The 24,050-nt window shown below is 40.6% G+C and overlaps 1 protein-coding gene across 2 annotated transcripts in view; it reads right to left on the bottom strand.

Moving 5' to 3' along the window:
- LOC136863398 (metalloendopeptidase OMA1, mitochondrial) overlaps window positions 1-16,944 on the bottom strand; it is a 112,539-nt gene extending 95,595 nt beyond the window's left edge. Inside the window, exon 1 of one of the 2 annotated variants that reach the window (XM_067139809.2) lies at window positions 16,873-16,944. The gene's annotated coding sequence lies outside the window, so the exon portion shown is untranslated. Of the gene's footprint in view, window positions 1-16,671; window positions 16,759-16,872 lie in introns of those variants that run through there. The other variant, XM_067139810.2, reaches the window with a different exon arrangement.
- Between the last annotated feature and the right edge of the window lie 7,106 nt (window positions 16,945-24,050).

Genomic DNA, 24,050 nt, shown 5'->3' with positions numbered 1-24,050 from the left:
TTTTTTGTGAGACCTGTCCAGGTAACCCAGGACTACATCTGAACAAATACTTCCGGAAGTACCATACTTTAAAAAAAATATTGCTGATAATGTTGTTACTTGACTGATAATAAATAAATTTGCAGTTTGTATTATTAATGTAAAAATTCAGCTTTTTACTTATGTGAGTACTTCCTTCCCATATTTGCCAAATGTCAAATTGTACCTGTGCAGGATGCAGGCGGAAAATCAATTGGACCACAAAGGGTTAAACCAACTCCTGCATTCTCCCTGTTTGATTTTGTGTTGATAATTCTGTAGTCACCTGACCAAAAATCCTGCTCTTCCTGACAACGTACTTTACTTATACCAACCGCACCTAACTTTAGTCAATCTATGTCCCTTTTCATATTCTCTAACCTACCACAACGAATCCAACTTCTGACATTTCATACTCTGACTCGCACAATGCCAGCATCCATCTTCCTGACGATAAGCCCCTCTAGAGCAGTCCCCACCCGGAGATCCGAATGAGGGACTGTTTTATCTGAGAGAAAGCCATCATCAGTACATCATTTATACACATATAGGTACATGTCCTCTAGAGTTAGTCACGGCTGTAGTTTCTTATTGCTTTCAGTCATGTAGCAGTATTAATATAGCTAATGCATAGCTAATGTATGTTAAAGTTTAAAGCATATTTCACACATTCTCCATTTTAGGAACTATCCCTAATATACCAGGTAAGCACGATTATTATCTGTTATGCTATTTCCTCTTATGCCTTTAGTAGATTTTTAAACTTCTCATCCATATCATTCCATAAAAATACCCTTTCTCCTCTTTTAAGAGCACTCACCCGGCCATGATGAGGCTACCAAGCGAATCATTAAACGATAGTGAACAGTGAGCAAATGGATGTGTGTCGTTGGTTGCACTTCCCCTACAAAAATAGGGTCTGTCTGCAGCGTGAACATCCATATACTAGTCAACAGATTCGTAAATTCTTTCACTTGCCACACACGCTGTTGCTCCACTAGCTGTATGGCATAGCCTTGCGATTGCTGTACATGACTGATGTGAATATGTAGCATATATATTTAAAATTGATTGTGGAAGTGCTCAAGATTGTTTTAGGGCAAAGATGTATATGGAGATTTTATTTATTAGGTCTATTGCTTAAGTAGAGGAATCAGATAATTTTTACACCTATCAAGGAAATGTTTGATGATAATGTAAGTTGATGTGTTACTTGTAAATGATCAAGACCAATAATGCAATGGAAAAAGCCCTTTGGAGTTAATGTAAATTATATGGGTTTACTTTATTTAAACATGAGAAATATAGTGTAAAGATGTACACTCAGTTATTGTAGATCCTTCTTACACCAGCAATTCAGAGTATACTGGGTGGTTCACCAGCCCATTGCAATTTAGTTTAATGTAGGCTATCCCACTGAGCTTGCTGCAGTTCTGAAATATATCAGTCCCTCTCCCTAAACCGTGGTTATGTAACGAGATGTATGGTTACGGCCACTATTTATTCATTGCAAGTACCCTGAATGAACCTGTAAAAAGAGCACAAATACGCAGAATATGTACCTTACAACAGGAGGTGCACACACAGACCAAGAACAGCTATTGTATAGGCTCCGTGCGTACAGCACTGTGCTGCTGCGGGTGGATACTACGAGAACTACTTAGAGTCATCTTCATTAACAGCTCGCCATAAGAAGCTGGAATGTGTGTGACGTTTACATGCATTTATTCAATTATTTTACAGTGCTGTCTTCAGATGATAATTTTTTTAATGTCACAATGTTCCGACAGAATGATGTGCTTGTTCTTGGCTGCATTAATAGATACAGTAATACAGAGCTTTCATTCACAACCTCACGAAATGAATTTGAAAAGACGGTGGATCTTAGCAGTAAATCGCAGGAAGTGATTCCGGATTTGTATATTTACAGTATTTAATACACAGTTACTCTTAACATAATACAAAGGTTAACAATTACAAACAAATTATTGAAGTCCAGTGGTATTTGAAGGTGCTCAAATACGACAGCCTCGTGTCGGTAGATTTACTGGCACGTAAAAGAACTCCTGCGGGGCTAAATTCCGGCACCTCGGCGTCTCCGAAGACCGTAAAAGTGGTTAGTGGGACGTAAAGCAAATAACATTATTATTCAAATTATTGAAGGAATTGGATGTCAACATCAACATCTACAAGACCATGCAGAAGACGGTGGTCATTGCCACGACTGGAATTGTACGGAAATTTATGGGTTCAAATTCTACGTAAAACTGTGGTTTACATTAAGGTTTATTCTGCTTTAATTTCCTAAAATCTATACAATCGCTTGAATATCATTATCACGAATGTGTGCACAATAAATAATAATAATAATAACATACCGTACTACATACCACAATGTGAAATTTTAGAGTATTCTGTCACAACCTCACGAAATGGATTTAAAAAGGCAGTGGACAAAAATACTGTAATTATAGAAATTGGCCTCCATTACACAATATCAATAGCTCACAGAAATACCGCATTTTACATACGTAAAGTTCTGTTCTCGCCCCGAGGTGGTGCAACTCTTTTCAAGCAGCCCCTAATGAACATGAGCTGCATGTACCCTCGTGTCAGTCTTAAATTTCTGTCTGTATCAGGAATCAAGCCCGGGCCCCCGACGAAGGAAACTAGTAGCGCTAACCGTTATATTACAGAGGTGGTCGCGATCATATTATAAATACAGACACAATAATTTATTGGCAACGTTAAGATATTCTGATATTTTCAACTGGTCCAACATCAAACCTGTGCCTTTTTATCGGAAAAAGTTCCTCTATAAGCTCTTCTCCTTGTTGTATTTCTCTTTCTGCGCTTTTTAGATGCGAGGTCCAGACAATTCACAGGGTTGATCGGTACACGAGGTGACATGTTCTGAGTAATCTGTATAAATAACAGCAGAGATATGCTTACGTTTCATGGAAATATTTTTATTATTTTACCAAGGCCTCACTCGCAACATTAACCTACGGTAACATGATATCGTATTAGAGATAGGCCAAATATATTTTTCTGAAGACAGCATTGTTGAATGTGTAGGCCTACATGAAAATCAATCTCGTTATCACCACAAATAATACATAAATTACTATGTTGCCTCTATCGTGAAATGGTAGTCTCTCTAGTGAACCAACGTCTTTCTCTTATCGTATTTGCAATTATTTGCTCTGTTGCTATTTCCTGCGAACAGTTTTTCTTGCAAATTTAATTCATGACCACTTTCTTGAAGTTTGGAATAATTTGGCCGATTGTTGTTGCATAAAACACTCTGAAATCCCACTGTTATTATTTAGTCGGCCATAGCAACACGCCGTGAAACGACAGAGATATGAGCGCGATGATCGCATTAACTTACAATGTTCGCCACTCGCAGCGCATTTTTCCCAGCAGCGCACGGAGCCTATACCTTGGAAACTGCGTGCTGCATGTCAAGCCTTGCAATAGTTCACTTGATAGGGGCACGGTGGAAGTTGTGATAGTTGACGGTGCTCGAAGGTTTGAATCCCAGGCTAGTATTTTTTAAATTTTTGTAATTTTGCCACCAATCGCGTGGGGTGTGGTAAGTTTGCATACTTGATGGCTTCCACAGACTGATTCGTTTCTTTGGCCCTGTAATGGCCCGTATGTATCATGGCATAGGGTATTGAGCTGGGTTGGACGAGGTTGAGGAGGTGATGGTCTGTGGCTGGGACACAAGCAACCAATTAGCTATGTCGTACTTGTTCCAAGCTCCGTAGACCATAGGTAGGGCAAAGTGTACCCTACTGAGACAATAACAACATGCAATGGCAGGTAAGTATGTAGCCACCGAGCTCGATAGCTGCAGTCGCTTAAGTGTGGCCAGTATCCAGTATTCGGGAGATAGTAGGTTCCAACCCCACTGTCGGCAGCCCTGAAAATGGTTTTCCGTGGTTTCCCATTTTCACACCAGGCAAATGCTGGGGCTGTACCTTAATTAAGGCCACGGCCGATTCCTTCCCACTCCTAGCCCTTTCCTGTCCCATCGTCACCATAAGACGTATCTGTGTCGGTGCGGCGTAAAGAAACTAGCAAAAAAAATTTTAAAAATAAAAAAGAAGTATGTAGCTGTGCAAACTTCCCTACTTCGAGGCAAGTCACAATACAACACAAAGCACATATTCCGGAGAGGAGTATGTGGATATCTTACTCACCTATGGAGAAACTACAGACAGAATGCATACCAGGCACAATGCCTGTATCAAGAACGCTATCTGGACGGACGACAACCAACAGGCATGACATTTCGGGGTGTAGAAAGATGTCTGTGGGCTACTGAGTCTCTGGGAAGGACACGGCCTGTTCGAGATCATCCCATGACGTCTGCTCACAACGAAGAGGTTGTGTTGGATGCTAGGCTCAGAAACAAGTGTCAGGATTTCAGTTACCTATGTCTTTTAACGCTGCACCTGCTCAAACTGATGACCTCTGTGGTTGATACAGAGCTGCGCGTGATGTTGTAAGGACCGTCTGGCACATTGCAACATCTCTGGAGTAAGGGATCGGCATGCCTCAGTGATAAGCTGTCTATGGTGACCATGACTTCTCAGCTCCTCTACATATGCCAATTATTTTTTATGGTCCCAGAGAAAAAAATAAAAGGGCATAAGATCGGGCGATCGACTGGGCCATGGGACAGGTCCTCTTCCTATCCATTTATCAGGATATGTCGCATGGAGATAGTTCTGGACGACCACCACTGCGCGAGATGAAGCTCCGTGATGTTCAAACCACATCCTGCAGCGGTCAAGGAGTGGCCCATATTTCCAGAACATCTTATCATCCTGGAGAAACCGCAGATAGTTTATCTCCCGTCAGAGTACCGTCAAAGATATGGGGACCAATGAGGTGATCACGCACGATGTCACACCATACATTCACACACCACTGTACCTGAAAAGCTGCCTGTCGTATTCAATGGGGATTATCCACATTCTAGTAATGCATATTATGTCAATTAATGGTTCCATTGTTGTGGAACCATGCTTCGTTCATAAATAAGATGGTCGCCAGAAAGGCAGGTTCAGTGTCCACATGCTGTAGGGTCCACTGACAGAATGCCACCTGTGCTTCAAAATCATGACCACGGAGCTCCTGGTGTAAGTACAGACGGTACGGGTGAAACCGTTGAGTATGCAATATCCACATAACAGACACCCGACTGATGTTCGTCTCCAGTGCAATGGTGCGTGTGCTAGGGTGAGGGTTAGGCTGCACAGCGCTTAACACAAATTCTTCATTGTGAGCAGACATCACGGGATGATCTCAAACAGGCCATGACCTTCCCAGGGACGAAGTAGCCCACAGACATCTTTCTACACTCCGAAATGTCACGCCTGTTGGTTGTCTATCCAGATAGCGTTCTTGATACAGGCGTTGTGCCTGGTATGCATTCTGTCTAGTTTCTCCATAGATAAGCAAGATATCCACATACTCCTTGCTAGAATACAACACGAGGCAGTGAATAAGCTTTGTGTTGTGTTGTGACTTGCCTCGAAGGAGGGAAGTTTTCGCAGCTACATAGCTACCAGCCATCGCATGTTGTTATAGTTTCAATAGGGCTCACTTAGCCCTACCTGTGAACATGTACATGACCATGGATGTATGACACAGATACTTGTTTGCCTGTCTCCTGGCCACAGACCATCACCTCCTCATCCTCGTCCACCCCAGCTCAATACCCTATGCCACGATACATATGGCCCATTACAGGGTCAAATAAACTAATAAGTCTGTGGAAGCTATAAAGTTTGCAACCCTACCACATCCCACGCGTTTCTAACTTTTGGACACCATCTACTATCACAACTCCCACAGCACCTCTGCCAAGTGAGCTATTGCGAGGCTTGACATGCAGCGCATTGTTTCCAGCCTATACAATACCTGCTCCTGGTATGTGTGTGTATCTCCTGTTGTAAGATATGTGTTCTTTGTATCTGTGCTCATTCTATGAGTTCATTCGAGGTACACATAGTGTATTAATAGTGACGCTCATGATTCCTGCTGTCTTCTAGCCCGTAAGCACATATTATATTACCCCGGTTTAGGGAGAGGGACCGATGTATTTTAGAACTGTAGTTTAAGTGGCAGGATGCACAAAAGTAAATCGTGGGCCGATGACCTCAGATGTTAGGCCCCTTTAAACAACAAGCAAGCACAAAACTAAATCGCAAGGTTAAGTGAACCATGGGGTACAGCGAACAGCTTCTATATGGCTGACACTGTACATTGTCCTGGCCCGTGGATAACTTTTTTTTGTATTTGTATGGCCTCTCTTCAAAGATTATCACCATTTTAAGGTTCCTGTATGAACAGCTTCTGTCGTATCTAATGGATGAAATGGGTAACCACTCCAAATTAAAACAGGAATGAAGTATGGTTGTGTTACTGCACCTATTCTATCCTCCTCATATACTGGTGGAAGTGATAGGCCACGTCTGTCCGAGTGAACGATTATAGAGTTCGCTCATCAGCTTCCACCATGCTAGCATATGTGGTTAGTGCTTGACTGCAATGCTCAAGGTTGTAGGATCAAATTCTGGCACAGTTAGTAAGCAGATGCACATACTAGTAGGTGTTTGGCATGTTAAAGACCCCCCTCTGCAGGACAAACTTTCAGAATTACAGAGTACCTGTTAAAATGTCATGGACGTCTGTACAGATATTTATTCACTCAAAAATGAGAACAAAATCCTATATATTTCTATTATACAATTCTTTGCCACTCCGCAGTGTAATGGTTAACGCCATTAGCTGCCATCCTTGGAAGCTTGGGTTTCATTCCCGACAGGCTAGTCTGAAATTTATGACAGGAAAGAGGGCTGGCATGTGAATAACAGACATCAGATTTATATGCTGCATAAATCACCAATACAAGCATGTAACTTTTTTTGTTATTTGATTTACGTCGCACCGACACAGATAGGTCTTATGGCGATGATGGGACAGGAAAGGCGTAGGAATGGTAAGGAAACGGCAGTGGCCTTAATTAAGGTACAGCCGTGGCATTTGGCTAGTGTGAAAATAGGAAACCATGGAAAACCATCTTCAGGGCTGCCGACAGTGGGATTCGAACCAACTATCTCCCAGATGCGAGCTCACAGCTGCGCGCCCCTACGCGCACAGCCAACTCGCCCGGTAAGCATGCAACTATGTTGCAAAAAGTGGTGAAATATGCTCTTAATTATGCACTTATTTTCATGTTATTAAATATTTTTATGAAATGTAAACAGAAGATTCCTTTACTAGACTCGAGCTATTCATCTGCACCAATACATAAAATCACGATCATGAATAAACAACTAAATGAAAAAACTAAATTATCACATTCTAAGTATAGCTGTGGCTGTTCCACGAGTGCAAAGTTTACGGGATATTTCAATCTATCAGTGTTCACTGTTAAAACATATGCAGCCTTCTCCTAGATACGACAGACATCAGATTTATATGCTGCATAAATCACCAATACCAGCATGCAACTTTTTTTTTGTTATTTGATTTACGTCGCACTGACACAGATAGGTCTTATGGCGATGATGGGACAGGAAAGGAATCAATACACACGATAAATTACAATTAGCAAGGTTTTAAGAAAATGATGTAAAAGAACAAATGTGAAGAAACACACTTAAATACACATTTCTCTTCCATTTTACACTGCACACCCTACTTTTCCTGTCCATAATTTGCTTTGCAGCACACTAAAACAATTTTCTCCAAGTCTTCTGGTATAAATTTATGGTGTTTGTTAAAATGAACTTCAATGCAGAGAATGAATTATCTTTCTACATCTACAGATGTGACAGGAAAGTACTTGAATCCAGGAGTGAGTGTAGGTGTTAAGACATTCTGACAGATCCAAATTATCAGTACCAGCCGGGCTGAGTGGCTCAGACGGTTAAGGCGCTGGCCTTCTAACCCCAACTTGGCAGGTTCGATCCTGGCTCAGTCCGGTGGTATTTGAAGGTGCTCAAATACGACAGCCCCGTGTCGGTAGATTTACTGGCACGTAAAAGAACTCCTGCGGGACTAAATTCCGGCACCTCGGCGTCTCCGAAGACCTTAAAAAGTAGTTAGTGGGACGTAAAACAAATAACATTATTATTATTAATTATCAGTACCAGCCAAATATTTGTTTATAGCTAGCATGATGTCATAGGTCGGATTTCGTTTGCAGATGGAGTCTGAGGTTTCCTGGGATACCTTCCAGTTCACACTTCACTTTCTCCGTAACCTCCAGTGAATCACTAATAAGATGCAACCTACACATTTCTAGCTTCTTAATTTTTCCTTGAAATCTTACCACAACTGTAATGTTCATTTAGAACAAGGCCACTTATTCTGAAAGAGTTCACAGCATTAATTATTTTACATTTCCTTCAGGGCTGATGACCTTCGATGTTAGGCCCCTTTAAACAAGCATCATCATCATCATCATCATCATTTTCTTAAAGACTGCTTGTAAAACATGTTAAAATATGCGTCATAAAAGTCAAAAACATGCACATTAATCCTACATTTGAAACGTATGCATTAATCTCAAATATATGCAAATATGCATGCACTATTAAACTTAATAATTGGTCCAATTTCACCTTCAAATGCAATTTCTTGTTGTTTTGAAGGTCTATGAGGTGTATTCAAGTTATAACACCTCCATTTTTTTTTCTCAGAACTGGAAACAGATAGAAACATGCAGTTTGTTTTAAAATAAGCGGGTGCTCTTTGTCAATACATGACAGAGATGGCAGCATTGTACGACACAAAGAACCTTAGTGGCAGCAGCGAGAGTGAGGACTGTCTTTGATACTTAAAATGGTGATGTCTTCATTACAAGATCAGCATGTAATCATTAGTTTTCTCCATTTGTGTGTTGTGACACCTATTGAAATTCATCGCCAGTTGAGTGAGGTAGGTGGTGATGGTGTCATGGATGTTTCTAATGGGCGTTCATGAGTGCAACACTTCAAAGAAGGTAGAATGTCATGTGACAACAAACCAAGACAACCTCGCACAAGTCAGTCTGACAACATGATCGAGCAAGTGGAGAGAGATGTTTTTGAGGATCGCTGAATGAGTGCGGAACAGATCGCCTCCAAAGCTGGCATTTCTGTGAGATCAGTGCACAGAATCCTGTACAACGACCTGAAAATGCAATGAGTGTCCTCCAGGTGGGTGCCACTAATGCTGACAGATGAACACAAGGCTGCACGCGTGGCAAGTTACCAGGCAATGTTGACATGTGATGATGGCATGAATGAAGCTTTCTTTTCATCGACTGTGACAATGGACGAGTCATGGATGCCTTTTTTCAATCCTGAAACTAAGCGAGAGTCTGCTCAATGGAAGCACAGAGATTCACTGTTACTAAAAAATTTCGGGTAAGCACCAGTGCTGAAAAAATGATGGTGGCAAATGTTCTGGGAGAGCGATGGAGTAATCTTTACTCACTGCATTTCCACTGTGGTGACAGGTGCATCCTACGACGTTGTTTTGAAGAAGAAGATCCCTCCAGCATTGCGTGAAAAACGACCGGAAACGACTGCACGTGTGCTCTTTCACCAAGACAATGCACCAGCGCATCAAGTGAATGTGACCCCGCAGTTTCTTTGTGAAAACAACTTTGAAGTGATTTCTCATGCTCCCTACTCACCGGACCTGGTTCCTAGCAACTTTTGGCTGTTTCCAACGATGAAAGACACTCTCTGTGGCCATATATTCACTAGCCGTGTCGCTATTGCATCAGTAATTTTCCAGTGGTCAAAACAGACCCTGAAGAAACGTTTGCAGCGGCCATGGAATCATGGCGCCGACATTTTGAAAAATGTGTACGGCTGCAGGGAGATTATATTGAGAAGTGACACAAGTTTCATAGTTTTCGTGTGAATAGTTAGTCAGAAAAAACCGTTGGTGTTATTACTTGAATGCACCTCGTACACATTGGCAAACGAAATATACATTTTCATACAACTCCATTATCTAGTGATTAAATAGGTAGTGCACGCAGCTCACCTCCACTGGAGGTGTGTGTAAAAAGAGCTGAACCACCTCGAGATGAAGACACAAATTTACGTCCACCTCTGCAGTGTAACGGTTAGTGCTATTACCTGCCATCCTCAGAGGCCCGGGTTTGATTCCCAGTACTGCCAGATATATTAGACTGGTAGAAGGGCTGGTATGTGGTTAAAAAGGGTACAAATGGCTCATCTTCATTGGGGGGGTGCCTGATACGATCTGCATCACCTTGAGGAATATGTGGACAAAAGTTTTACTGTGTTTCTTTTTTTCTCTATTTTTTTATCATCAGTTGAACCCAACACATCATTATAACTTACTTCCACATCCAAGAGATTGGGCACAGGAATAACAAAGTAGTCGCAAAACCAAATCAATATCATCCAGTGTGGAGGGCTTGTTTTTTTTTTTTTTTTTTTTTTTACAATTTGAGATTAGTTACATGTAATTTGCTTTACATCGCACAGACAGATAGGTCTTATGGCTAGGAGCCATGGCCTTAATCAAGGCACAGCCCCAGCATTTGCCTGGTGTGAAAATGAGAAACCATGGAAATCCATCTTCAGGGCTGCTGACAGTGGGGTTCGAACCCACTATCTCCCAAATGCAAGCTCACAAGCTGCGCGACACTAAGCGCATGGCCACTTGCTCGATGGAGAGTTTATTGCTGTGGAAACGGTGACCATGTTGCAAAATTTTCCCCACTTGCTAAATGCATGAAGTTGGTTGATTCTCAGCCACTGAATTTATAAAAGATAAGATGCCTGTGAAAGTTAGCATCTCTAAAAATTGCATTTCTCCCCAACAACAAAACATAAGGCAAGGAGTCAACTTGAATGAAATCCAGAACAGGCAAATCTCTGTAAGCTGTAAGGAAAGCAGTATGCCTAAGAGGAAGCTTACTGTTATTATTGTGTCATCTTTTTTAAGTATCCCACAATGGCAAATATGACTGAAACTTTCAAAATAAGATACTGATATTTCTTAATGAATTCATGCATTTACTGATCTGGATGGCACATGGGGCTTCTCTCGTGGGTATATTTTGGCCCATTTAGCTATATTTTAAATGTTTTTCATGTAAGAATAGGACTTGCTATTGCATATTTTTAAATTTTTGAATGTTCCTTGCTATAAAAAACTCAATGGCTGATGATGGCACAGTGGATTGCCGAAACCGGTCCCAAAGATGTATTTTATGATAAGTTAAATAAATATGTGATGTTCTAAATAGACCATTATGAAAACGTATTGAATAGGTGGAACCTTTAGCTTTACTAAGAATTGTAAAATCTTGAGTCAATACGGACAAAAAATGTTTTTAATACTAAATACCTAACAATGAAGTAATAATATATAAATGTACTGTCTGGTCAGGTTACCTCACTATGATAATCGAGTAGATCGTACAGCCAACGCTGAGTATCGAACGGCGTAAATAACTTCACTCAATAAAAGGAGAAACAACTTTGGGCTGACTAGACCCTTTAGATGGGGTGACTGTCCCCAGGTGGAGGAAATACCACTTTAATTCATAAAGAAACATCTGTTTCCATGTTAGGGGCAGCTGCAGTATAAGAGAATGAGTGAGGAAAATGATAACTTATGGGGACAATGGTAAGGATCAACTCTTCTTCTTAGGATGCCGTCTCCCTACGAACGTTGGTGATCCAACTGATGATAACTCGTGAAACAGCGGCTCGAAAGGTTTTAATGGAAGTTCGTCCATACCAGTGGGGCAGGTCTTTAAGCCAGGAATTTCTCCGTCTCCCCGCAGATCATTTCTCTTCAATTTTCCCCTCAATGACGAGTTGGATAATTACATATCGTTCGTTTCTTATGATGTGCCTGGTGTACCTGAGCTTTTGTTCCTTAATGGTTGTTAGAGGCTCTTTTTTCTTATTTAACAAGTTGAGGACTTCCTCATTGGTCTTCCTTTCAACCTAGGATATTCAAAGCAACATTCTGTACAAGTACATTTCGAAAGCTTCAATCTGCCTCTCCAGCAAACGGCTGAGAGTCCAGCCTTCAAAACCATACACAAGGGGAGGGAAAACATAGCATCGCAATATCTAAATTTGAAGCTGAAATTTGAGGTCTCTGAGGACCACTGCATGGGAGAAAGTAATGTTAAACCACTCCTGTATCAACAGAAAAAAAAAAAAAAAAAAAAGGCGGTAGAGGAGAGTATTCCAATGGCCGAAGGGACCAATGCTCTAAGGAGTCAACCTGAATGAAATCCAGGGCAGGCAAAGATCTGTACGCTGTACGGAAAGCAGTTTGCCTAGGAGAAGAGAGTTCCCAAACCAAACCTCAGCTTCATGACTAACTCTTTGACAGTCTAGCTCCCATGAGTACCTTCTCAACAGTTGAGCCAGCACTATGAATAATGTTATTTGCTTTATGTCCCACTAACTACTTTACAGTTTTCAGAGAATTGGGTCCCACAGGAGTTCTTTTAAGTGTCAGTAAATCTTCCAGCAATATGGGAAAAGTAAAAATGAAAACTATACCCCAGCCAGTAACCTCTATGAGGAAATTCAGGGCTGCAGAGTGAGCGGTAAAAGTAGCACATCAGATTCTTGGGGCACTCTCAATGTCCGGACACTTATTAGGGTTAGCAAACAGACTGAGCTCACAAAAACTCTGAACAAACACACTATCAAAATTCTTGCAATTCAAGAGACATGTATCGTAATGGACGATATCTCAACGATACATGTAAATCGCTTGTTCAAATCCAAGTCCAAGATGACATCTGTTAATTTAGTTATTCCAGGCATAGCCTTCCTAGTTCATACATCCATTGTGGATTTTGTAGTGGACTTTTAAGACATTTCTCCCCATCTGTCAACTCTTATCAAGTGTGCTAACAAGGCTTACACCCTTCGTAATTTCCATTTTATACAACATTTGTCTGTGAAATAGGTATCTGTCCATAACTGAGCATCTACAGAAGAGGGTTATGAATTAATGATGATGATTGTTGTTTAAAGGGGCCTAACAGCTAGGTCATCGGCCCCTAACGGTACGAGGTGTAACGACATGCAAATTAAAAGTTCAAAATGTATCCACTGACTAGAATCTAAAACAATGGCAATGAGAAAATGATCATGAAACAAAAACAATCAGTGGACCCAATTCACAATGTCTTAATCATTGGGATGATGCTTATTATCTAAAGGGACCAAAATTCAGGTCACCGGCCGCTCACAGTGGTACTATTCACAGATAACATAGACTCATGGTGTTTCTCACGTGGTGGTACTAATCACAGGTAATGCAGACCCATGGTATGTCACACACAATGGCACTACTTGCAAAAACTCATGGTGTTTCGCACATATGGGTACAACTCACAAGCAATGCAGACCCACGGTGCTCCTCACATGGTGGGACTAATCACGGGTACCGGTATTCCTCGCTTGGTGGAACTAATCACAGGCCACGCATACTTGTGGCATCGCTCACATAGCGGTGCTAATCATAGGCAATGCAGACCCATGGTGTAACGTCCACAGGCAACACAATCCCATGGTGTTCCTCCACATAATGGTACTACTCTCAGGCAACGCAGACCAACGGTTTTCCTCAAATAGTAGTACTAATCATGGGGGTCAGCCAAACTAGTGGTGTTTCTCACACAGTAGTACTAACCACAGGCAATGAAGAGCCATGGTGTTGCACATAAAGCGATACTACTCATAGGTAACGCAGACAATACTGAACACAGTGGAACCGTCCACTGGAATACATACGACGGCCCCTTTCACAAGCAACACTCAGACCCATAATGTTCTGCACAGAATGATACTGCTCCTATATAACGTAGAACCTTGGAAGGTGGTACTAGTCGCAAGTAATGTCGACCCATGGTGTTCCGCATGTGATGGTACTAATCACAAGTAATCTCAAGGTTCTAATGTCATCATCCCTTGGTTGCCCCTTACTAAAGGTAGGGGATACCATGGGCATATTTTTCGCCTGTGTTCCCCACCCACAGGGGGTAGACAGAGAGAAAAAAGAAGGGATCCGTCACTTCAAGAAATGAAGTAATGGACGAAGAAAGGCAAAGGCCACGAAGGGCGTGAAAATGAAAGACTCGAATGCTCTTAATACCGTCGGGGTCAGAAAAGAACAAGAGTTGACCAAGGGAGGTCAGGCAGGATACATGAAAGTGAGGAGCGTGGCACAAGTAAGTGGAAGCTTTTTTTTCTTGCTATTGGCTTTACGTCACACCAACACATATATCTTATGGCGACGATGGGACAGGAAACGGCTAGGACTGGGAAGGAAGCGGCCGTGGCCTTAATTAAGGTACAGCCCCAGCATTTGCCTGGTGTGAAAATGGGAAACCATGGAAAACCATCTTCAGGGCTGTCGACAGTGGGGTTCGAACCCACTATCTCCCGAATACTGGATACTGGCGTAAGTGGAAGCAATGTCAGGAGTCAGCTAAGGGCTTTGTGGTCGGCAACCCACACTACCAAGTCAAGAGCCCCTGGGGCCCCTTTTAGCCACCAGTTACAACAGGCAGGGGATACCGTGGGTGTATTCTTCATCTGCATCCCCCACCCACAGGGGGTGTATCTAGAATTATACTACCTCTGGATATACAAAAACTTGAATATCTACACGGCTATTCACCTAAGATATTATATCAAAATAACTTCTAATCCATTGAAGATATCAATATTCTGTTTTCTTTCTTATTTATGAATGGAATTAAGAAACTCATAAAATATTGTGCTATGTTTTCTGTGGGGTTATTATTAAGGGAGATATCGACACCAATTTTGTTCTTTTAAATGGAACTACAATAATTTCTGACACCAGCAGAAAAGTTTATACTATTACTACTCATGGTTCTACTGCCCGAGAACAAACACTGGTCTTGCCCTATCAGACCATGTTCGCTGGCACAAGTCGTTTGCTTGTCATGATCCCAGCCAAAAAACTTTTACTCTACAGTACGTACAGGCATGTAAATGCAATGTAATGTATCCCTTGGATTTCCAACATGTTTATAATAGAGGGGATTAAGTCGGGATAGGGAGTTCTGTGTTTTTAAAAGAAATAGAATAATACATAACGTAACTATATTTTTTTTTTTTGCTATTTGCTTTACGTCTCACTGACACAGATAGGTCTTATGGCGACGATGGGATAGGAAAGGCCTAGGAATGGGAAGGAAGTGGCCATGGCCATAATTAAGGTACAGCCCCAGCATTTGCCTGGTGTGAAAATGGTAAACCAGGGAAAACCATCTTTAAGGCTGCCGACAAAGGGGTTCGAACTCACTATCTCCCGGATGCTAGCTCACAGCTGCGCGCCCCTAACCGCATGGCCAACTTGCACAGTAACTACGGTTTAACTGTTTCCATTTTGAGAATACAGTACACTGTATATGAATGGAAAAATGACAATAATGCAGCAAAACTGAGTACTCTGGCTTCTTTCAGAAAGGCAAATGAATAATATCCAAGTTGAAGGGGACTATAGGTGAAATTGTCACAAGAAAATCAATGGATGTAAATGAATTAAAAATTGTTTGAAAAGGAACTCCTCAATTAAAGATACTCACACTAATGTTTCTATTTTATTATGTCCTCAAAATGTTTATAAAAAACAACATTGTATATTTGCAGTCCTTTCTCACGAGATGACGCCACAGACCGAAGAGTTTCCCTCGATATTGCAGCACATGCGCTGATGAAACAAACCAACCAACACCACTAATTTATGCATTAAAAAAATTTAACTTCCTATTCTGTCTTTAGGTAGTCTATCATGAATGTGCTGTAAATGCAAGAGATAAACCACACTGCATTTGTAAGACATCCTTATGTGTACTGTAGAGTAACAGTTGTTTGGCAGGGATCACAATGAAACAGCTTGCACCAGCAAACGCCATGTGATTTGGAAAGACAAATGCCCCTTCTAGGGCGAAGTATTTTCAATATTTCAAAAAGTTACTCAAGTTTCAATTATAAAAACTAAGTTGGTGTTGATATCTTTGTTGTTGATAAGCCCATGGAAAAATGGAGCATGTTGTCTTAATACCACTTAAGAATATGAAAACAGATTATCGATATTTCATTTTGGTGTAACATCTTAAGTGAATAACCATGTATTATAAATACTTGGAAATTCCATGTTAGGAAGTGGAAGAAACCAATCACAGTAACATTTTTAACCTGAATTTTAACTTTATAATGATGGGAATGCAATGAAATGTAATATAAGACAATTTAGCAAGGCCCTACGGAACGAACCACAGCAGAAAATTCCAACGTTCACTCTACACAGCCATAACTTCACGCTGCAAACATTATGAGTAATTTAAAGTGGTGATTCGAGTTCAATTTCGGCGACAGTAAATAAAGCCAGTTCCATTCCCCTAAAATAATTTGGTTACTCCACTTTTGTGCCATATAACGACATGTTTTGCTAATATTTATCCTCTCAGAGCTATGAACCAATATCAATCTGAATAACCTATCAATAACACGTGCCCTTACCATTAAAATACTCATCAGGAAATGTATATTTTCGCAAGAGATTTTTTGCAAGAATACTTACGCAAAAATAAGTTTCAATTCCGAAATGCTGCTATAGGCACAGGTAGGGAACAGTACACTGTGACTTTAATCATATAAAAGTTTAGACAGCAATACATATTATTATAAGCACATCAAATCAACAAAGGTTGACATAACATCCAAATTTCAGCAAGAACGAAAACTACAACACTACTCGTCCTATTACCAACAATGCACTTACATTGCATCTAAACAAATGTTTGATCTAATCCAGTACGAAACAAACAACAAACAAACAAAACACAATCGCAAACCACGTGGTATGTTTCGTCTAATATCCATAGAATCTATATATTTATTGGGGTCTTTCAAAGCTCTTGATTATTCTGTGAATATCCTGGTTAGTTACTCCAAATACTTTAATATGATAATACCGGACAGCTTGCTGTTTTCAGTGAGAAAGTCGATAGTGCTGCTACCTACATGGCTTGGTGTGACCAACTCTTCAATAACATATTGTCATCTGTATGATTCTTGGCGCACTGCCGTGTTGTTTATAATGTATCAGTGTTTGTCACTAAATAATCTTACATTGCAGTTATATTCCAAGAAAAGTGTTATGCGCTGAACAAATTACCCACAAGCTAATGGGAATGGGAACTGATAAGGACAGCAAGTATTAAAAAAGTTATGACCTCGCATCTGTGTTGAGGTTACATTCTATGACCCTTATATTAAGAAAATCAATCAAATACTCTACTGAAATGTTAGTGGGACGTAACAACAATAATATTAACATATATGGAACTCTAGTATACTCACCATAAATTTCACAAACGAAAACTTGTGGGCCTGTAGCGTAATGGTTATCGCGGTAGTCTTGAAATCGAAAATTGAAGGCCATGAGTTTCGAATCCAGTCATTTTTTACTGTAAGATAATAATAATAATAATAATAATAATAATAATAATAATAATAATAATAATAATAATAATAATAATAATAATAATAATAATAATAACAATTTTCTTTACGTCCCACTAAGTACTTTTACGGTTTTCGGAGACGCCGAAGTGCCGGTATATAGTCCCCCAGGAATTCTTTTACATGCCAGTAAATCTACCTACACGAGGCTGACGTATTTGAGCACCTTCAAATACCACCGGACTGAGCCAGGATCGAACCTGCCAAATTTGGATCAGAAGGCCATCGCATCAACCGTCTGAGCCACTCAGCCCGGCGTAAGAAAATTCTTCTTCTTCTTTATCTGTTTACCCTCCAGGGTCAGTTTTTCCCTCGGACTCAGCCATGGATCCCACCTCTACCGCCTCAAGGGCAGTGTCCTGGAGCTTCAGAATCTGGGTCGAAGGATATAACTGGGGAGGATGACCAGTACCTCGTCCAGGCGGCCTCACCTGCTATGCTGAACAGGGGCCTTGCGGGGGCATAGGGAGATTGGAAGGGATAGACAAGGAAGAGGGAAGGAAGCGGCCGTGGCCTTAAGTTAGGTACCATCCCGGCATTTGCCTGGAGAAGGATGGCCACTTCCAGGATGGCTGAGGTGGGAATCGAACCCACCTCTATTCAGTTGACCTCCCGAGGCTGAGAGGACCCCGTTCCAGCCCTCGTACCACTTTTCATTTTCGTGGCAGAGCCTGGAATCGAACCCGGGCCTCCGGGGGTATTAGCTAATGACATGAACCACTACACCACAGAAGCGGGCAAGACAATTATTTCAGTGTATTACAGGCATAGGCTTGAGCACCAGTCCAACTAATTTAATATCTACGTGTGTATGGTAATGCTTCATGCATAAATTTGTGAAAGAGACTTTAGGAAATTCTGAACACTTCTTCCTTGTCAAGAACATCCTAGTTCACTCACCGTAACCCCAATGTATTATGTATTTCTGTCTTCAGAGGTAAAACAGAAAATTCAAAGTACAGCAAAAACGAGAGAGCAGTGTGAGCTGAGTTCTCCTGTAGCATTCGGGAAGGTCGGCCTATCGAAGAATAAGAATACGAAGAAGAAGAGAAGAGGAAGAAGTCAAAATAATGGATCAGAACTCCTGTTCCTTAATTACAGCTTCTCTTTCCCAAAATTGCAATAAATTATGGATGTTGTTAAGTTATCTGCCCGCTCTGGCGCTTTGGCTGAATGGTTAGCGCTTCGTGCCTCCCGTTCTTCATTCTTCGGAGTGTTGGATCTCTTCCATTTCCCTTCTGATTAGTGTTAATAGAGGATGGCTGGCCAGTTGTACTTCCTATCAAAAATAATCACCACCACGGAAAGGTCAGCGTACTGGCCTTCGGTTCAGAGGACCCTGGTACGATTCCCGACTGAGTCGGAGATTTTATTCGCGTCTGTTAATTCCTGTAGATCGGGGGCTACGGGTTTGTGTTCGTATTCATACGCATCTTCAAATATATACAACACATTACACGAGAAACAACCACAGAAACACGAGGTAGTGAATATATATCCCTCCACATACGATTGGTGGTAGGAAAGGCATCCGGCCGCAAAACTAGGCTAAGTCCATATAACGTCCTTCGCCAGGCTAGAAAAAACTGGAGAGAGTAGGTAGTTGTTAAATATTTCCCCCAGAGGATGGTTGGATCGTCAAACAAATGCTGCTTTTAATTTTCAAGACATAGCGAAAGGCACGGGTAACATAATGCTCGTTTGGAGGTTTATGAAAGAGGCATTTCATATTTTAAAATGTCATTCTTAATTATGATTATTCAATTTATTATTTTAACAAAAATATTTCCATTGAGTGTAGTGCATTCCTCTCAACTGTAGCATAGACGAGTATGCAGTTCACACCAACACGCTAGATGTCACCACCATCGCTGTTCGCACTCGACTCAATGCTGTTGAGATAGAGCTGTCCGGTATTGGTGTATTAAAGTATTTGGTTACTCTAACCACCACCAAAGAAAAGTTTTTATATCTGTCTTGTATTGGCTACAGACCACGAACAACCAATTTAAAAATATAGGTTTTTTTTGCTAGTGGTTTACTGTCGCAAGAACTCGGATAGGTTTTCCGCAACGGTAGAATAGTAAAGAGCTAAGACTGGGAAGAAAGCGACCATGGTTTTAATTAAGTGTGACAGTGGGGAAACCTTAGAAAATCATCATCAGTGCTGCTAATCATGGGGATCGAATCCACCATCCACCACATGCGTAAAAATTAAATAAATAAATAAAAATAAATAAATAAAAATAAATAAATACAGAAATCCATCAATTAAGAAATCAGCCATCAATGATCTGCATTTAGGGCTGTCAAGCAGGTAGCAGATTCACTACCAATTATCTACCTAACTTTTCAATATTTCGAACAACTTGGAAATTAATACAACATTTCCCTTGATAATTTATTCGAATCACTTACTTCTCGTCCTATAAATGAATATTTTCTGCAATTTGTCCTCTTCCTCTTACATTTATTCGTCTACTAATATCATACCACAAACCACGCCATGAATCCACTGGCAGCTCGAAAAGTGACATAGTCGAAAATTTCATCTCCTTACTCCCAAGTCTTCCCACCCCAAGGATTGCTACATTTTCATAACGCTACTCGTTTGTCGGCAATTACCCAGAACAAATCGTGCTGCTATCTTTTGGATCTCTTTCCATTCTCATATCAAGTAGTCTTGGTGCCTGTCCCATACACTGGAGCCATATTCTAATGGGGTCCTACTAGAGACTTACACGCCCTTGTCTTTACATCGTTACTACAACCCCTAAATACTCTCATAACCATGACATGAGATATGTAACTATTCTTAACAAACTCGTAAATGAACCGAAATGAAGATTGATGATTGTCGCTATGACATCAAGGTACTTAGGTACAGTATTCCCCCTGACGTACTATCACCCCATCAACACAGTTATTAGAACAGAGGGGTCTAGCTGAAATTCACAACGAACATTATTATTTGGTGTTCATTTCATTGTCAAGTTTCCATTGCAGTCTCTCACAATCCTCCAACACATTCACTACCGGAGCTATATACGGTATAAATCATCCCCTAATAGCCTTATCTACGATTCCAGTTCCTTACTCATATCATTTATACAAGAACATATAAAAGTCCAATAATGCTGCACTGCAGATAACCCATTTTAATTATTACAGGATCAGATAACACTTCGCCTACCTAATTCACCGAGTTCTGGTTTGTAGAAATGTTATTCTCCCATTCATCCTCTCTTTTGTCTAGTCCAATTGCACTCATTTTCGTTAGTACTCTCCCATAATTTAATCTACAAACTTCCTTTGATAGGACGATAGTGATGCACTCTATCTGACCTCCTGAGTCTAAAATATTTGCTATACCGTCTCTTGCTAGAATACTACACAGTGAGCTTCAGTGGAGCTTCAGTGCTGCATTCGTACGAGATCAAAGAGTACCGTATATAGAGGTTGAGTAAATAAACATAAGAATCAGCTCATTACTGCATTCCGATAATTTGTAGTTGTAGGTCCGCGGCATAGGTACTTTGTACTTTGAACCTTCATTTATTCATCTAGTAAAAGTTAATAATCAAATTCCTATATCCCAATTATTGCAGTTCAAGTCCCCGGCGCAGTTTTGACAGAAATTATTTCAGACTACCTCTTATTTTTCGGCATTTAAGGACACCTATATTCTCCATCCCAAGTAGTAGGGAATATAATAGTAATCCACCAGCTGTAAAAACCATATGCCCACATTTCAGTTGAGAATTGTAGTTTAAATACGGTACAGTTAGATAGTACCTTGCCTGCTATACTCGTGTGTATCTTTGTGTGTGTATCTTTCGTGTGTATCTATTAGATCATAGAAGGTTCTAATAATAATAAATTGTCAACGCATTTAGCATTGTTGGCAATCTTTGAGTAGTTCTTGCGAATTTCATATTTTTCAATTTTTATTTCTGTTTGTGATTAGTAGTGACATATTTTGATTAGGATACGCCTGAACGTAGTTTAAAATTATTGTAGTGTATTGTAGTATCGTATTAAAATTAGCGTGCTTATTCTATTATTATAAAATATTTGTGTAGTATAGTAGAAGTACCTGTAGAAAGTCTCTTACTAGAATTCTGTTGTAATTAGGATATACTTAACTGCGTTTAGAATTGTATAATTTTTGCGTATTTCCTTCGGTATTCAGTTTTTATCCTGTTAGGGTGATATACGATAAAATATAGTACGACTAAGAAGTATTGTAGTGTAGTAGTTTATTAATTACCTTATTGTCGTGTGATCTTTGTGTAGTATCCTAGACAATATTTCTCTCTTTTCATATTTTTGCTCATAATTTAATTTATTTTTTATTAATTTTCATTTTTCCGTAAATGATGGCTAAGGAGTGCAAGTGTAGGAAATAAGTGTATGGCAAGGCATTAAGGAGTATGAGTGAGGAATTGGAGACTTTGAGGGAGATAATTAGGATTCTTTCAGAAGACAGGAAGGAAGGTAGGCCTCTCTCAAACAATATGCAGGATGCAGTAGGTGTAAAAGAGCGAGTGGGGAATTGCAGAAGAAAGGTGGTCTAATGTTCTAAGGGAAAGGAGATAGCAGGCTAAGGGCGCTATTCAGGATCAGAATTCAGGACAGGTGTCTGTGAGAAATCGGTACGAGTCACTTCAGGTAGAACAACAGAGGGAAGATGAGGAACAGGGGACTTTTGTTGAGAAGTGAGGAAGTAGGAGGAATGTCAAAGGCAGGAAAGGGAAATGTAGAGTACAGGATGGGAAAAGCCTGGTGGAATAGGGTACTTTGAGGGAGAAAAGGGAGGAGGAAGTAGATTCTGCAGCTGTCAGGAAGGATAGGGCTGACCAGGAGGGGAGGGGTTCAAATGAGGCGCGTAGGGTTCAGACTCTGGTTATGGGGAAAGGGAACCAGGGTAGAGTGTTATCCAGGAATCAGGTTGAGGCAGATGTTGAGGAAAGTAGAAGAGAAGGACGTGGGAAAGGAGAAGGTGGTAGTGTTTCATTTTGGTACCAACAACGTAAGGCAAGCAGGTATAAGTACCAACAAAATTAGGGATGTGGGGGATCTGGTAAAGAAAGCGGAGATTGTTATGATTGGAATACTGTGTGGGAGGGATAGTGACTGGAAGGTGATTGGGGATTTACATGAGACTATGGAGTGGGTATGTGGGAAGCTGGGAGTGAGATTTCTAGATCCTAATAGGTGGGTAGGAGATAGGGTTCTGCGCTCATATGGCCTTCACTTAAACTGCAGTGGTACGTATAAGTTAGGAAATTTATTTACTGTAGAAGGGCTATAGGGAGGTACATTCAGGGAAACGGGGCGGTCTAGAGAGCGGTAATAAGGATACAGCGGTACGAGTTGAGTCATAGCTGAGAAATGATATAATGGATGCAGAAACTTTTTCACGGAACTAGAGTGTGTATCGTAGAGATACGATAGGAATGGTAGGATGGGGAGTATTCATTCTGGTGAAAGAAAAATTTGTAATCAGCGAGAAAGTTAAAGATGACAAATTTGTAATTCTAGGGGTAAGGCTCATTTCTAAAGATAATAGGCAACTTGATGTCTTTGGAGTTTTCAGACCGGGAAAGGATAGCGTTGACGGTGAATCAGAATTATTTGATAAGATAGTAGCTATGTTGGAAAGGACATGGAAAGGAATGTGATAGTAGCGGGAGATCTCAGTTTACTAAATGTCACTTGGGAAGGTAAGCGAACGACAGGGAGCATGGCCATCAAATGGCAAACAAGTTAATGTGGGAACGACAGCTGATTCTGAAAGTGATGGAGCCAACTAGAGGAAATAAATTTCTGGACGTGGTGCTGGTTAAATCAGATGAGCCCCATTGAAAAACCGAATAATAGATGGTATTAGAGATCACGAAGCTGTTTTTGTCGTAGTTAAAAATAAAGGAAGGTCTTAAAAGTAGGATTGTTAGGCAGTATCATATGGCAGCTAAAGCAGGCATGAGAGAGTTTAAAAAGTAACTACGATCGGTTGAAAACTATAAATAAAAATGTAAACAGATTCTGGGGTTGATTTAAAGCAATTGTTGAGGAATTTGAAAACGGGTTTGTACTTTTAAAGGTTGTAAGGAATGGTAAAGGCCCACTTTATTATAACACAGAAATAAAGAGACTAAGAAGGAGGTGCAGATTGGAAAGAAATAGAGTTAGAAATGGCTGCGGAAGTAAGGAGAAATTGCAAGAACTTACTAGGGAATTGAATCTAGCAAAGAGGTCAGCTACTGATAACATGATGGTAAGCATTAATGGCAGTCATGCAAATTTTAGTAAAAAATGGAAGTGTATGTAAGGGTACTTTAAGACAGAAACAGGTTCCAAGAAGGAATTTCCAGGGGTCATTAATGAACAAGGGGAGTGTGTATGTGAGGGTCTTCAAAAGGCAGAAGTATT

This window comes from Anabrus simplex, chromosome 2 (assembly GCF_040414725.1).
Source record: "Anabrus simplex isolate iqAnaSimp1 chromosome 2, ASM4041472v1, whole genome shotgun sequence".
Lineage (NCBI taxonomy): Eukaryota > Metazoa > Arthropoda > Insecta > Orthoptera > Tettigoniidae > Anabrus > Anabrus simplex.
Note: the sequence above shows the minus strand (reverse complement) of the source record. Positions and strands in the feature narration are given on the sequence as shown.